The sequence below is a fragment of the Hippocampus comes genome, unplaced genomic scaffold, assembly GCF_001891065.2.
Source record: "Hippocampus comes isolate QL1 unplaced genomic scaffold, H_comes_QL1_v1.1 scaffold61, whole genome shotgun sequence".
Classification (NCBI taxonomy): Eukaryota; Metazoa; Chordata; class Actinopteri; order Syngnathiformes; family Syngnathidae; genus Hippocampus; species Hippocampus comes.
Window position 1 is genome coordinate 546,503 of NW_017805501.1, and position 15,786 is coordinate 562,288.

General features: G+C 47.9%; 1 long non-coding RNA gene across 1 annotated transcript in view; it reads left to right on the forward strand.

The window, feature by feature from the left end:
* LOC109520110 (uncharacterized) overlaps positions 1-15,786 on the forward strand; it is a 63,651-nt gene that overhangs the window by 5,879 nt on the left and 41,986 nt on the right. Inside the window, exons 3-6 of the long non-coding RNA XR_002169113.1 lie at positions 2,249-2,311; positions 6,542-6,712; positions 9,580-9,687; positions 15,599-15,665. This is a non-coding gene — a long non-coding RNA (uncharacterized LOC109520110). The remainder of the gene's footprint in view (positions 1-2,248; positions 2,312-6,541; positions 6,713-9,579; positions 9,688-15,598; positions 15,666-15,786) is intronic.

Consider the following 15,786-nt stretch of genomic DNA (forward strand, 5'->3'; position numbering starts at 1 on the left):
TCGACACACTTCCATCTTTTAATGCCTTCGTGCAGGGAGGAGGAGAGGGAGCGGGATTGGGGGTGGGTGGGTGGGGGGGAGATTCTCTGCATTGCAGTAGGGAGGCAGACTCCTATAGACGCAATGCACTTCCCAGGAAACATTACAATCCGTCATACTTTTAGCGACAACAATCTGGCTTTTATTCGTTGCATATTTCATGTGTTCATCATGCACTTTATACCTGCAGCCGAACTGCCAAAACGGACTGTCCAAGAGGTCAATTTGGAGTTCACCGACAATGTTTAGGAAATCAAAAAATGTTTTGAAAACAACCAAATAATTTTGCCAAAGTAGCTTCATGCGAACCGTTAAGAGACGTGCTAACAAATTGCATCCATGTCACGGTGCACAACCCTTATCACAGCTATTTGAACACAGACATTGGAGAAAACACACGTTGACAATATAACAGTACTCGCGGGCATATATTCTTTATCAACTGCAAAGAATGACTACAATAACTGCTGCACTGTAAGCCTGAATTATACTGGCACCCGTTTTATGATGAAACCATTTGGAGTTCTAAAATTGTAATCTTTAATAATCGAGTGCAAACCACTGCGGTTTTTTTTTTGTTTTGTTTTTTTAATTCAGTTTGTCATGTCGTGCTCTGAGTGTGCTTTCTGACTAAATTCAATGCGGAACGTGCTAGTTCAGCTTTTTTTGCAGCCTTTCTCGTCGTGTCAACCTGCATTTGAGTAGATGACAAAGTGGGGTCCGCATAGTACAACGCACAACACACACACACACACACACACACACGGCTGGGTTCATGTACCTTTCCCGCTCCCTCTTCCGCCTCTCACACTTTCGCCTCAGAGACCTTTTCCCGCCCCTGTCTTCTTCTTTTCCCATCATGGCTCTCCTTCCTGATACCTTTTGCCAGGCCGGAGCCCTCCCGCCTCTCCTTCCCGCCTAGCGCTTCCATTTCCTCCTCCTCCCCAGAGGCTCCGTCTCCACCGTCGGGATCAGAGGCCGCTCCCACTCGATATCTCCCACCTTGTCAGGCCGCCGGCTGGACCCCTTTCATTGATCCTCCAGCCGGCGTCGAAGCCAACCGGCGTTTGTTTGTGTGTCGCGCACACAAATCGATGCGGCATGATCATCATTTGTGTGTCGACGTGTCGCCGCCCGGTCGTCTTGACCCTTGCCGATTCCCGTTGGTATTTCCAGTCGAGCTGTATTGATGAAAACGCGCTGAAGAGCGGAAGGGGAGTTGATGGAACCCATCCATATATGAACGTCATTCATAGCTTGTGACATTACATTTTCGCAGTACATAAACTTTAAGTAATTTATATATAGAGTGTAATGATGCAAAAAAAAAGTACATTCGACCGCCCTGCATATTTGTTTGAATTACGACTTTAAGCATGGCTATCTGTCTTTCTGCTGTTGTTCACTTTAACCTCAAGGTTATTTAGGAGCAACTTGATTTATTTACCATTAGCTTGTCTCTCTGTCCCGCGTCCACCCCCCAGGCCGCTGAGTCGGCATGTATCCGCTACACTTTTAGCACAACTTCCTGTGACACTTCTTGTACAGTGTGTGTGTGTGTGTGTGTGTGTGTGTGTGTGTGTGTGTGTGTGTGTGTGTGTGTGTGTGTGCGCGTGCGTGTGTGGTGCAAAAAAAAATGACCTAGCTGTCCACGTACGAAGCCGGCAACGCGCGACGCTGGCCATTTGGCTGCAGGCTTCCGCTTGATGTGCATTGTCATTGTCAAGACTCCTCAGTGGACACACACACACACACACACACACACACACACACACACACACACACACACACACACACACACACGTGTAGACCAAAAGCGTCGGCACAGTGCATTTGGGCCACACCAGCCTCCACCACCATGCATCCAAAGTGCAAAGAGAAGGGGGTGTTCTGACGCAACGCGTTTGCAAGACGACTCGAGAGTCGCCTTGAAGAAACTTCAAGTCGTCTCGGCGGCCCATCAAAACGCAGACGCTCACGCATGCACAACTGTCACTTTTGTTTGTTTGTGTCATATTACCTAAGGACATAACATGGACTAAAAATACGACCACCCTCCTCAATAACTTTTTTTTTTAATTGAGATACAGTAGCTGGAAAAGTCTTCTTCATTTGCACCTGTGTGACTGTATTATACTGCCCCTGGTGGCTAAATTGAAAATTTTTTAATGTTCACAACCTAACACTGGTTGTGTTTTTTTTCCTGCAGGAAATTTCAGCCCAGCCGTCAGTGGAAGACATTTGAGGAAGCAGCCTTGACTTCCAAGCGACGGTAAGCCTCAACTATATAGACATCACTGTACAAAAAAATGATTCATCCCCATTCCAAAACAAGTGATTCTCAGCTGTACAAAATGAGAAAAAAAATGTGAGTAATGAAGGCAAAGTGGAGCGTTTGGTTGTGTAACGTTTTCGCACAGTGTGCGCAATCCATTCTCTGCGTGCCACCTTCCCGCCTCAGGGGTGAGCGCTTTTTCAGGGGGAAGAGGGAGGAGGCAAATCCGTCTCAATTCTCCCATCATTGCGTTTCTCACTGTCTCCCTCTTGAAGAAGGGATGTTGTTGTGATGAGCCGCGCTGCCAATTTGGTGTCTCCTCCCTGCCACCTGTCTCTCCATTGTCCACTTGTAAAGTCAAAATCGATCCCCTCTGTGTTGACGGTTGAAATGATGAATTGGACTGGCTGCGGCTGTGCTTGCCGCAGCGGTGGGAGCAAACATGCTGTAAGGGAGAAAAAAAAAAGAAAAACCAAACAACACAAAGCCAGTTGGATTGCGAATGGCAATGAAACTGTGTCACTGAACCAGGGTGAGCTGCCAAATATGGGCGTGGCTTATCAAAGTTAAGCCTCTTTTTCGAACAGCGCAGGATGCCAAACACGCGCGCAGACCACTCCGACACACTCGCACACCCGGTGCCAATTTAACAGGTGTTACATAACTACAGCGTTATTGAAATCGCCCTCCTCCGGAGAGAAACGGAAGGCGCAATCACAGGAATGGAAGTTGGCTTCTGATGGCATAAACAAAGCCATAAATTTGTCAACCATCACCCCGTCGCTCGTTCCCGCCGCCGCGCAGCGCTCCCCGGACATCCTCTCGGCCGCAGAACAGTTTCCGCTCCGCTGATTTGCCCTCCCCCGCCCCCGAAATTTCCATCCAAACTTGGAGGCGAGGGTCCAACCTCTCCCTCGGCATCAAAGTTTTAAGGCTGAAGGGATTGTGCTTCGTGCGTTTTGGTGCCTCGCGGATATTTCCTCAAAGCTAAGAGTGCTCGCTAGGCCGAGTCCTTTCACCGCTGCAATGGCAGCTACTGCCAAGCTGCTTGTGCTGAACACACTCCAGAGAAAGACTGAAAGTCAACAGCTCGATGTTAACCTGGATGGCCAAGAAGCGACTAAATTGATCCACAAAAAAAAGTGCACTCGGTCCTGATAGTCTCCCTGCTCGTTCAAAAACGGTGGTACGACTTGTGCGCCGTCACTTGCTTTTTGGTGTTGAAATTGAAACAAGTGAGCAGTGCACGTAGGCAGATCATATAATGATACTCACCGGCCTGTATTCTTCAAAATTATGTGCAAAGCTACAGTCCACCCCCCCACCCCCATGACCGTTTGCGAGCCAGCTGCGATGGCGCGCTAATGACGCCGAGAAATCATGCTGTCAGCACATCCTCTGAGCCGCCAGGGCCGCCGGAGCACGCTTACATAACAGAGCTGGCCCCCGCCCCGCCGCCTTGTCGAGCCCTCGTGGTTATTAGAGGGCGGAATGAGAGGCAAAAGAGGACAGATAGAGGAGGAGAGGTTCCGGAATGAAGTCAGCATATGCTCATTGCACCCCCCCCCCCCTTTGGGCAGCATCTTGTACTTGCTGTACAATTTTCCCACTGATCCATTTTCTGCTACTTACCCCGTTCAGGATTGTACATTGCTGGAGTCTATCCCAGTTGATATAGACTGTAAGGTGGGGCACTCTCGGTGACCTACCGAGTACCCATCCATCCCTTTTATCCAGTTCAGGGTCGCGAGGAGCCGGATCCCAGTTGAGTGGGTCAAACTCTGGTGTCGTGTGAGCCACCACAGTATCAGTGACCCATCTTGCAGCAACACTATTGTTTTCTTTCCTCAAACCCGAGTGTTATTGTGAGACTGCTTCCAAAGAATCATTTCCATCTAATGCTAGACTTGCGCTCCTCAATAGAGTCCACACAATGATATCATAGCCTCCCACCACTACCCCCCCTTGAATGCAGCCTGACACCATAAGCCAAGGTGTGCTGCATATTTAGCTTCCTAAGAGACTTCCGGTGAGGCTTTTTCCATGACTCAGCGCTACGTGGTGGGCTGGCCCGAGCACCGCGGCGGACCCTAATTAGCCAACCGCTAATTAAGCCCAATTAGAGGATTAATGAACACGTCGGGTGAGTGCGGGGGAAGAGACCTCCCATTTGCTTCAACTACCCGCAGGCGCTCTATCCCGGCTGGTGTTTTCGGCGTATCCTCTAAGACTTGTCTAAAAGTGTGGATTCTTTGAAACAATCGCAATCTAATCTCCATTACTCAGCTGCACAAGGCGAGGTCACATGGGACGCCGCGAGCGCAGGAAATAATAATATGGGTGCACTCCGAAGCAGCTCGCCGGCCTTGTAAAACAAAGTCGTCCGACTTAAAACATTACGAGGGCTGCAGCACATCGCGGCGAGGCGCTTTATAACACAAACCTGTCGAGCCAGCTCGAAGGCAACGCGGCCGTGCGGCGCTCTTATTTGTTATTGCGGAAGGGGTGTAAACAAAACACTCCCAGGGTCCACCCGTAAATATTCTGAGACGCATTAGAATATGCTCGAGAGCAACAAATAGAATTGTCACACGCCGAGCGAAATCTTCATCGGGAAGCTTCCCGCATCTCACTTTGCCCTCTCTGCCGACTTGCTCCGCTGTCAAATCTCCCACCGGTATCCCCGCGGTGCTCATCGCTCGGCAGTCAGCTCCTTTGCTGCGTCGTATTTATATGCCTCTAAAACTTTTAAGCACGTCTTCACCAGACCCGCCGCCGCACTATGCTATGCTGCTGTCACAGCAGTAAGGCTTATAAGGCTCCGGAAAAGAAAAAAAAAAAAACAAGCAGTGCCGAACAGCCTCGAGGTAGTAAATGGGCTTTCACCTGCTTTGCATTTTTCGATCTTCAAGGTACTCATAGCAGTTCGACACTCTCTCCTCATTCACCTTCTGGGGCCACTGGGGGTTCAATATCTTGCTCGTTGTGACTTAAGACAGCAACGATTCACACGTTGCGTAATAGCCCTCAATCATCGACTTCACTCCAGCATGGCTGACTTGCTGTGCGCATCAAAGCAAGAATTTTCGAGACCGAATCTCGACTCACTCGCGGCGAAGACATTCAGTGCTAGTGCAAAGATCCCCCCGTGCTTGCTAAAAAAAAATTTCCTTGATTTCTGTCGAGATTCTTTGTCATCCAGGTCCTTTTCTTTTTCTTCAAGCCGTCTTCCCGTGCGTTTTACAACATTTGCGGTTCGTGAGACTATGACCTTGGTTCATTATACAAGCATCCTTGGCTGTTTTACAAAGAAATCCTCATTTATATTCAGCATTTGCAGACACGCTGCGCACGCCTGACAAGCTTCTCGGGGCTCGCTGCACCGCACGCAGCGGGAAGCCATCACCCATGGGCGTGCGTACTGCAGCGGCGTGGGGGGGGGGGGGCGGATGCAACTTCACTTGAGAGAGTGACGGCGCTATGACGGAGACGACATGAAAATAACGCAGGGAGAAATGTGGCCATGATGAAGAATCAGGAGAGGTGGGAATGGTGTGTGTGCCGTTTCCACTTGTTTCCTGACAGGGGCAGCAAAGATGCAGATCTCAATTAGTAACTGTTTACACACACACACACACACACACACACACACACACACACACACAAACACACACACACAAGTATTCTCACCTCAATTTTGCCGACGAAGGCCCAGGAGCTGTCGGCGGGAACCCCCCCTGCGAAATCGTCTTTGTGTGTCCCGCCGTTTAATAAGCGACATTGTCAGTGAGCAGGTGATGTGCGCTGACAGTTCCAAGTAGCCAAGGCTAATTGGCGCCGACTGACTGGAGAGCGAGCGCGCCGCAGCTCTGCCGGGCGGCGGGATGCGGTCGCTTCTTCTTGGTCCGTGATCTTAAATCAATATCAAGTGGGGGGCTTGTCTTTCTTCTGTTTGGAAGCTCCCACCACACTGCGTCTCCAGAAAGCATTCTACTCAAGAGTAGCCGTGGTCATATCACTGGTGCTTGATTTCATTTGTTTCCAGACAAAGCATGACAGCAGTCGTCAGAAGCCGCCGATTGCTGCATTCCGTGCGTTGTCTCTGTACTCTCTGGCCTTGATCAATATTTTAGCGGACGCGTTACGCAACCGCACTAATGTGCTGTGTAAGTGTGCAAATGTGCCCGTGCTTGACATTTGGCTGAAATGTCTTTCATGCTGACACAGCCACAGAGGAGCGGCGCCCCCCCCAGCTAGCCAGCCCACCCCCTCCACCAGAGGCCGCGACCGCTGTGACGCATCAGTGCGTGCCTGCTGACCGTGGTCGTCACGAGGAGCATGAGGGGCAGCGGGGGCTTTCATGCTGGCAGACCGTGTCCGTCACTACAGGTGCCACAGGTGAGTCACTTGCCCGCGGGGCGTGCTGTGGAATCGGTGCACACTCCAGTTGTAATTGAGTAGCTCATAAAATTCAACTGAATCACCGCCTTTAAAAAAAATATTAAAATTTAAAAATCTCGCAAGTCACCGTACAATAACAGTAAAACCAAAAAACATGCCTAAAATGACAGAAGAAGTCGGCCATTTTCAGGGGATTTCTTTCCTTGTAGCAGTTCTCTGAACAAATTTGAACCGCATCTACTAGACAGATAACTCCAAATGGGGTTTAGGCCATTTTGTGTGGTTGGAGAATAGCAGTGAAGGTACATTGATATTTATTATATGTCAATTTGACCTGGATTAACGTCCGCGTTGTTTGTCCCAAGTATTGCCTCCATTCGATACTGGCGAGTTCAAATCTCCTCTGGCTCTCAATTTTCTCCAAGCCGGAGGATAATTAATGTAGCCTGCGTACTGGCAAGCAATTAGTAAATAATGAACTCGCTTGCTTTCTTTCCCACTTAATGAAGTCTTTTTTTACTCCCCTGACAAACAGCCTCGGTAAACCTCTTGATCAACTCCCCCGCTATGCATGCACAGGCCACTCTGAGGTTCCTCAGCTTGAGGCCGCGCGGTCTCGGCGGACCCCCGGCGCAGTGCATTACTGTGCCCTTAATTGTTAGCATCACGCTAATCTGAGCCTTGTAGTCAATAAGCAGTCGGCGCCAAAGAAACATCAGAGTGTGGCAGCTTGAATTTACGCGTGCGCCTTGGGAGACAGCCAGTTTGGTTTTCGCTTTCTGCCGAGTCAACAAGTACCGGATGTCAACTTTTAGGCTATGTGAGTTCATTTCCCCACACATGGCATCATACTTTTTACATTCTACGTGGAGTCAGGATTAATCAGTTTTTTAAAATCAATTTGGTAACTGAAATGTAAATCAGTCTTAACCTATCAATACAGTTGTATCGATTAGGCACCGTGTCTCAAAGTGACGGAGGCTTCATTGATTTTAAGACTCAACTTATTAAAGGACGCTCCTGCTTCAGATTTATGTTACTTGTTTAGATGGGTTGCGGTAGAACAAAAAAGAAAACGTTAGTCATGGTACCATTTAGAGCTTAAAAATAAAAAAGTTCTTGCTTTAAAAAAGAAAAGCAAGTTTAATAACAATCACGTTGTCACTCCACACTCCATTCTTGTCATCTTAATGTATTCTTGTGTGTCGGGCATCCCGAAGCCGCCCTGCGAGAGACGCGGGCATCGGGCTCCGGGGGAGTTCTCTCTCGGCCGCGGTGCTAATTGCGGCGCGGGATCGAGTCTGGGCCAGATGGAGGCAAGATAGCGCAAATTGATTCCTTGCATTCGTCTTCATTAAGCCTTCCCCTCTGGAATGGGGGGGGGGGCACTTGTAGACTTCTGACACTGTAAGAATCTTCCAAACTCTCGCGGTACGGGACGGCAATTGGGTGTCAAACCGTCAAAAGGGTAACGCTGCCTTTACCTCAGGTTTCTCGCCTCCTCCGACTCGCAATCAACCATGCACCGCTCTCGGTACCCAACGGCAGCGCAAGAGCCCGTTCTCTGCCACTTTCAATTACAGGTTTCCAAGCTCGCGCTAACAAGGCCCGGAAGGTGCAACGTGCCGTAGTCGTGCGCTAAGGGCGCAAAAGTTTCCATAAAAGTAACAAACCAGTGGAATAGAAAAAAAAAATGCAATGGTTTTGATGATGGTGTTGTAACTCGGCAGTAAGTGAATTGGGGAAAAAGGGGTTCATGTTTGTTGCCGTATCGCCTCCACGCTGTACATTGGGCCGTAGCTAGCTTGCTTGAATGGTGCCATGTAAGCAGGAAGTTTATCTTGTCATATTTTGCTCAAGCATTTATTTACTAATCTAAATTTTCCTACTGCGCTACTCGGATTATGCGCCAGCGGATTAAAAAGGAAGGCGGGAAGGTGACTTCAGCTTGTCACCAAGTTGGGTATTATTTTTTTATTCTTATTTTTTTTTTCTACCTCTCACACACTCACACTTGTCCATCCTTCTCAAGTTTAATTCCCCTTCCATCCATCCATGCGTCCATCCATCCATCCGCTCCCTTATCAAGCTCCCGCTCTGTTCTCTAGTGTTCTGCGCTGACATTAAGCTGCTTAGTGCTCGTCAGGTGGCGGCGGAGGCCGAGTTTGACTGTCATTCCCTATAAACAGGTACTTTGTGAGTCGCAGCCTCAGCGACTGCTTTCCGCTGCGCGCGCCGCTGTGATTTATGTGCCCACAGCCTGCTAACATAATGCACGCAGCATCGCGGGCAGCTCTCCAAGCCCACAATCTGAGCCCATGAATTATTCCCCCCGTCGTCGCGTACACGCTCTACATATCCCGCATCTCTTTGCCGTGACGCCGCGGTTGGCGTCTTTTGCGTCTGGCTTGTAATTTACATGAGGGGGGGAACTTCGTATGGAGTCAGTTCATTACCAGGTGAGAAAATAGTTTGTGTGTGCCTCCACGAAAAGTCATAAGAGAGCCGCAACTGTGTTGTACAATTTTTTGAGGGCTTGCCAGCCTCATTAGTGCATCAAAAACCAGCAAGCTCATTCGGCCTTCATTAAAATTTTGCATGGTTGTGAAAATGTGCACGATTAAATGGCTGCAATCTATATCTGAATTGATACGGACTTGGCCATGATTGAGGACTTGGCCACAAAGGATATATTTCAGGTGCAAAGTATGAGTCTCCCCCCTTCAATGTGGGCCATACGATTAACCGGCACGTCCGGCAAAAGATCCTGCAGCATCGGTTTCAATCACAACAGAGAGTTGTGGCAGGACAACTCATTGCTAGTCACCTGGCTGTCTATGTGATTTTTTTTTTTCTTTCCCAAGCTCAAGGGGGTCATCGAGGGGACCTGATTTGAAGATGCGAACGACATCAAAGTGGTTTATGAAGACGGCGCTGCGATCCATGGGAAACCCTTCCAGGAGTTCATGAAGGTATGGCAAGAGAAGGCCGGGGAAGTGCGTTAAGACTCCCGGGGATTACTTGCAAAGGGAAAAATTGAGGTCGTAGGTTGGATTTGAAGTCATTCTTTCTTTCGTCAAAACCAATCCCGGAACTGTGCTGACACACCTTGTGTCTTTCGATCACAATGTTTTTAGATTCACGCGGCGGCCCGCTCGGGCGGCAAACTAGAAATATGACTTCACACGAAAGCCGATTATTTTTGCGACTCCATATTAGCAATTCCCTTTTGCTATCTTGTCTTTTGTCCTCGTTTCCTGCCTGGAGCTGGTTGAGTGTATGCTACAGCTAAGCCTTGGGCGTGGATGTACAGCTCCTACTTTTGCATTTTGAATTCCATCTGATGTGGAGCCGGGGGGTTCCTCTATCCCTCTCGTGCTTGCTTGCGCCTTTGGAGTTGACCTTAGAACGTCTTCACATCCGCCGAATGCCTCTGGTTGGCCGCATTGATGCTGAGGGCCACCGGGTCAGCTGAACGAACAGCATTAAAAGCGAAACCTCGATCAGGATATCATATTTACCATTTCCTATTGCCGGTGACTCCCGCTGTGTGTCCCTCGCTTGTTTTCATTCTCCCGTCCCCTTCCTCGCTGGTGTTCATTTTATCAGGCTTGCTGTTGCGGCGACCGACAGCTTTGCCGTCAGGCGACCGCAGAGCGCCGTTTGACATGGATATTAGATCTGCCAATCACAGCATTGCAAGTCATTCGGCTCGTTGCTTTGAACAAAAGGGAGCCTATAAGCATTAGCAGGCTAACGTAGTTTCAGATACAGCCGGCGTGTCATCAGGGGGACAGACAAAACAGATGCTGAGAGTCACTCGTCCAGGGGCAGGTACTTTACGTACTGCAGCGTGTTTTGCAAAGGGACCACACATGCACTTCGGCAGGGTGAATTATTGGCGTGACAATCAGTGCTGGCGCTTGATCAGAAAATAATCGAGTCACCTTTTAGTTAATGGAGTATTTCTATTCGTAGTCAAGCGTAGAATTTTTTTTTAAAGAATGTATCTGGCCTTTAAAAATTTAATTTTGTGTCAATGTCTTTCACGGTTGCTAATGTGATTCTTCACCTCAATATTTTATGCGCTTCACTTCCTTACTTCCTCACCGGCGCTCAAGCGGTCGGGATTCTCCGCCAACCCTCTCCATGGGTGTCGGTGCCTCCATTCCGGGCCTTGAAGGAAAAGGTCAGCATGTTAAATTCAGAAACCTGTTGCTTTTTAGGTCACCGTTCTCTTGACCAGGAAGTATATAAACCCCTCCTCAAGTAGGAGGTCCCCTTTTTTTTCTTGCCATTGACATTATCAAAAACTACTTAACGATTTTCTCCCGCGCAGTCTTACCGGCATTTGACGAGCTCTTCAAAGCGACGCAAAAGGCAAATTCGGCCAATAAAATCAGGATATGAAAGGAAGTCGCAGAGGAGGTGATAAAGCTTGAAAAGGCCAGTCGTGTAAAATGAGTGAGTTTGCCAGCGCGCTCAGGCATTACACCCACAAAGGCTCCTTAATTCTCCATCGCCGCACTATCTCCGCTTTGCTTGTTGCCATTTATTTCCCGTCGCTTGTCAGCCGCGTTGCCATTATGTCTCTAAAATATACCCCGAGTGCAACAATGCGGGCTGACTTCTGGGACAATGTGGATTAAAGAAACACGGAAACGAGCAAAAGAGCCGAAGAGAGAGTAGATTAGCGGCTATATTTATCAAAGACGATGGATGGGAGATTAAAAATGACAATGTACTTCATAATATCTGATTTATTCATCCAGGTGACTGCCTCGATATGTTTCTATATCCTCCCGTCGGCCTATCCGTTAATCCCTTAAACCCGTCTCCGGCTTTGTCGGCTCCCGTGACGCCCGCCGTCCCCCGCAGTTTACGTGAACATATGCGCAAAACGCGCCCGGCCGAGCGCGTCATCTGACCTGCCCGTACGTCGGAATCCCACGCGACCAGCTAACACTTGGCAGCCTCGTCTGTGAACTCGCGTTAACCTTCCTTCCCCCCCAACATCACCACTTTTCCAGATCCAAAGTTCATACTCGCTCCTTTGATCAGTCGTGTTTGTCGCTCACGTTCCACTTGCGCATCCACAGGTGGGAAATTAGTGGCGCCCCGTCTCCCGCGGAGCTATTATTCTCACATCATTTGCTTTTGCTCCAAACAGATGGCATGTGAAAAGTCACGAGGAGACGAGTAAAGTTTTATCGGAGACGTGATAAAAGCCCGTATCGTTTTATGCCGAAGAAAAGGGGAGACAAACCTGCCGCTCATCACGTAGGGTTTGGTTAGAGCCTCCTGTATTTTCAAGCGCTGACATTTTTCAACCATTTCAATATCAAATCATCTACTTTGGTGGTTATCAGACTCAGTCAAGTTTGAATGGTGTAAGGTCAGTGACACTTTCTGGAAACCTACTTTGGCATATCAAGGCCATGATGTCCGCATCCTAGGCTTTGCAATTTCTTACCAACTTGGGTTCACAATCCAATTTTCTCCATCTCTGATTTTGTCTTTTTATTTTTCCTTTTGAGGCCTCTCTGAGGTATCGAAGGCCTTTTGGTCTTTCAAACTTCACTCATGAAAGATGTTGACATTTTGGTAATACACCACAGTTGCTGATCTGTGTCCGCACTTTGACCTTGTTGTGTCTTCAGGGACTCTTCTCATCTCGTTCCATCTGTATGCACATTTTTTTTTTTTTTTTAGTCCCCCGTCTGTGCAGTGTTTGCGAATGGATGGTGGCGTGAACTTTTCCGGGTCACTTAGCGCATTAGGAACTTCTGATTTCTTTTTTGCGAGTGGCTTCAATGATCGGCGCCTCCTCGAATGGGTCTCATCTTCCTGCTGATGAATGCCCGGCGCGATCACAGCGCGAGAAGGCTCAGGCCAAAGTGCAAAGAGAGCCTGGCACCGTAATGGCAGTCATTTGTCGCTGCCACATTGGCCCAGGAATTGAATAAGTCCATCATGATTGCAAAATCCGTTCCCAGACTTTTTTTTTTTTTTTTAAATACCAAGTCATGATTATGGTCTAAATTCTACTGACAAAAGCAAAGGCTGCGTTAGTGAATGTAACTCATGTGATCGTCTGTTTGTTGTCGCGTTTTAGGGTTAGCTGTTAATTTGCGTAAAAAAAGCTTTGTTCTCGCGTATGTAATCGGATGTTGTACAATATGTATGCAAACATCTGCACCCGCTTGCTCGATTTAGAAAACTATCCCCCAAAAAAATCTGGTGGGGTTTTCCAATAAACAAAATTCCCAATCAGTATTCCCGGCGAGTTTCTCTTGACATACCCCCCCTGCTTGATGCTCGACCTTGACGAATCGGCACACCCTCCACGCAAACAGTGAATTGCGCTGATGGGTTGCATGCTTGAGGGAGTCATGAATTTAGAGCCTCAGCCAGCACCAGCGAAGGACGCCACTCTCAGCAGTTAGCCCTCTCTCCGATTGCTTAATAGGCTCCTTTGCGTTGAATCCCAATGTCCCTTTCGACAGTCGGCATTCGAAAAATGGAATGCGCCAAGATGGCAATCACATCCATCATTTTCTTTGGCCAAAATCCACAACTGCAATGCACAGAATTTTAATCTAATATGATTGGCTTGTTTAATTGACACAAATTTGCACTTTGTACCGTTTAGCCCCTTACATCTGTCGGAGCAGCCAACCCATCGTCATCCCCTTTAATCAATTGCCAATCACTTAAAGAGGGCAAAAGATGTATCTATTGATCGAGACTGCAAAAAATCAATAGCAGAAGTGGGTAGCGCTGCGCCTGCGAAGAAACAATTCACTCGAATGGCGGCCCGAACGAGTTTTAGAGTCTGCTGAATGGCTGCTGATGAGATGCGAGGCGTGTTGGAGGATGTAGACATCGAAAATCGGCTGAGTAGGGGCTGGCCCTTCAGGCGCAAGTAACCCCAACCATTGTAGCCTCACCCTCAGATTTGCAATTGTCATTCTGACAAGCTCGTTTTAATGCAGCCTTGAAAATCTTTTTTTTTTTTTTTTTGGGAGGTGGAATTATACGCCATGTACTTGAACCCCCCTCCCTCGTTCGCCGTCTGCGTTCGACAACTTTGAAACAATAGCTAATTCAATCAGGCGCGTGGATTTGCTAAGCCTCTAATCCACTTGCGTCATTTTATGTAAGTGTCCACGCGGTGACATCTGCATTACGCACATTCCTCTTTTGTGTGAGTGCTAAAACACTTTTCCTGGACTGAAAATTTCCATTTCCCTGCCAGAAACCTCGCCAAAGTAAAGAGAGAAAAGGCGGGGGGGGGTGGGTGTAAGCAGGTGGTGTGAAAAGAAAGTTCTCTTGGTATCAAGTTGAGTGTGAGTCTTTTTGTAATGGGCACATGTTGTGATTTTTTTTTTTTATGTGCTTTTTCATCCGTCTGTTCACTCCCTTAACCTGATATTTTTGTGAAGATTCTGAAGGCTTTGGTCACTGTCCGCTGAATGGCAACAAACCTTCTCAAGGCTCTTTGCTGTCTCATACCGAGCTTTTATCATCTCTCAGCATCCGCGGTTGAGGTTATAAATAACCTTTCGAAGGTTATAAAACCTTTTTTTTTCTTCCCCGAGCGTTTGTCCTTAGCGCCCTGTGATCCGCATCGTTTTACATTCAAACGCATTTCCGTAGATATCTTTCGCTTTCCTCCGTTTCCTAAAAAAAGAGGAGCTGATTTGCGCTGTCTGCATGTGAGCACAAATATAAAATGATATGAAATCTCCCGATTCACTGCTGCACTTCTTTAACCCTGTCACCTGATAACAGGATAAGCTGTCCACCGTAGTAACCGCTGTCCCTGAGAGGGTTTAAGAAGAATTTGTGAAAATCTTGTCCAGGTTATGTAAGCACAAAGCATGACAGTCCACGTATCATAAACCACAATTAGATTTGGGGGCAGGGGGATAGGAATATTATTTACATATTCTATGAATAAAACCGTTTCGGTTACAGTCAGATTTTTGTTTCAAATCCTCCTAAATTCCAAACGTTTCGTAATGCCAAAGGGGGAAAAAAAAAAGCCATACAGGGACACTTGGAGTGCTCGGGGGGGCCAACAGAGAGCAAGGACGCAGGCTGTAATTACACCACTGACTGGCTGCTCTCTAAAGCAGGGAGCACCGTTGTTCCAGGGAGAATAGTGCGCATACATCCATGCCGTAGTGTGTGTGTGTTGGGAGAAGGATTGCAGATAAAAAAAATACACTAAATAAAAATTGCAATGTGTGCTGAGGCACTGAAGGATAAACTGTCCCATTTCCAGAAGGAACTGCACAAGCCGTTTCGGAGTTCACCGTCACAATGTCTCCTGTTTGTGCAAACAGATCAAATTTCGTACGCAGTGAGTCGTACAAAGTGCCTTTTCTTTTTTTTGACACAATGGGACCTAAAAATGTCGGTTGTGAGAGAAGCGCGAGGAGGCGCCAGATAATCTCGGCAGCTCATAAGAGTGCATTTGAGGGTAAATGTCCTTTAACATGATATTGCAACTAGTTGCAGACACGAGCAAGTTAATAGAAAGGCTGTTTTCAGTTCAGCTTATTTTCCTCGCGATTATCTGCCATGGGGGCTACCAGGTGGCAAAGCAAGCATGGAAGTTGAAAGGAATGGACGCTCGCTTTTCTCTTGTTCCGTTCTTGCGGCCATCCATTTAATTCTGCTTATCGGGGTCAGGTCGCCAAGGCAGCATCTTAAGTCGAGAAGACTTTTCCCCATAGCCTACAGACCCATTCCAAATGCTAGCCGCCATCAATGTGATCTCATAAAACGTGAAAATTCACCCCGGTGTTTTAAGTCCAAAGCAGACTGGTTGGATTGTGCAATAATTATGTTTTTGTTTTTTTTTTTCCCCTGCAGTACAAATGGAGCTTCTCATATATCTGAAGGACGGCGGTCACCCCCGTGGCAAGATCATCTCAGCCCAGTAAGTGCGAGATACCGTCACTCAGTCACCTGATGTAACCCTCCGGTTCAAACGATTGCGCCTTGGCTCGTCGACTGTCGCACGAGAAGCAAATGTGTGACGCGCTTTGTGATGATGGCAA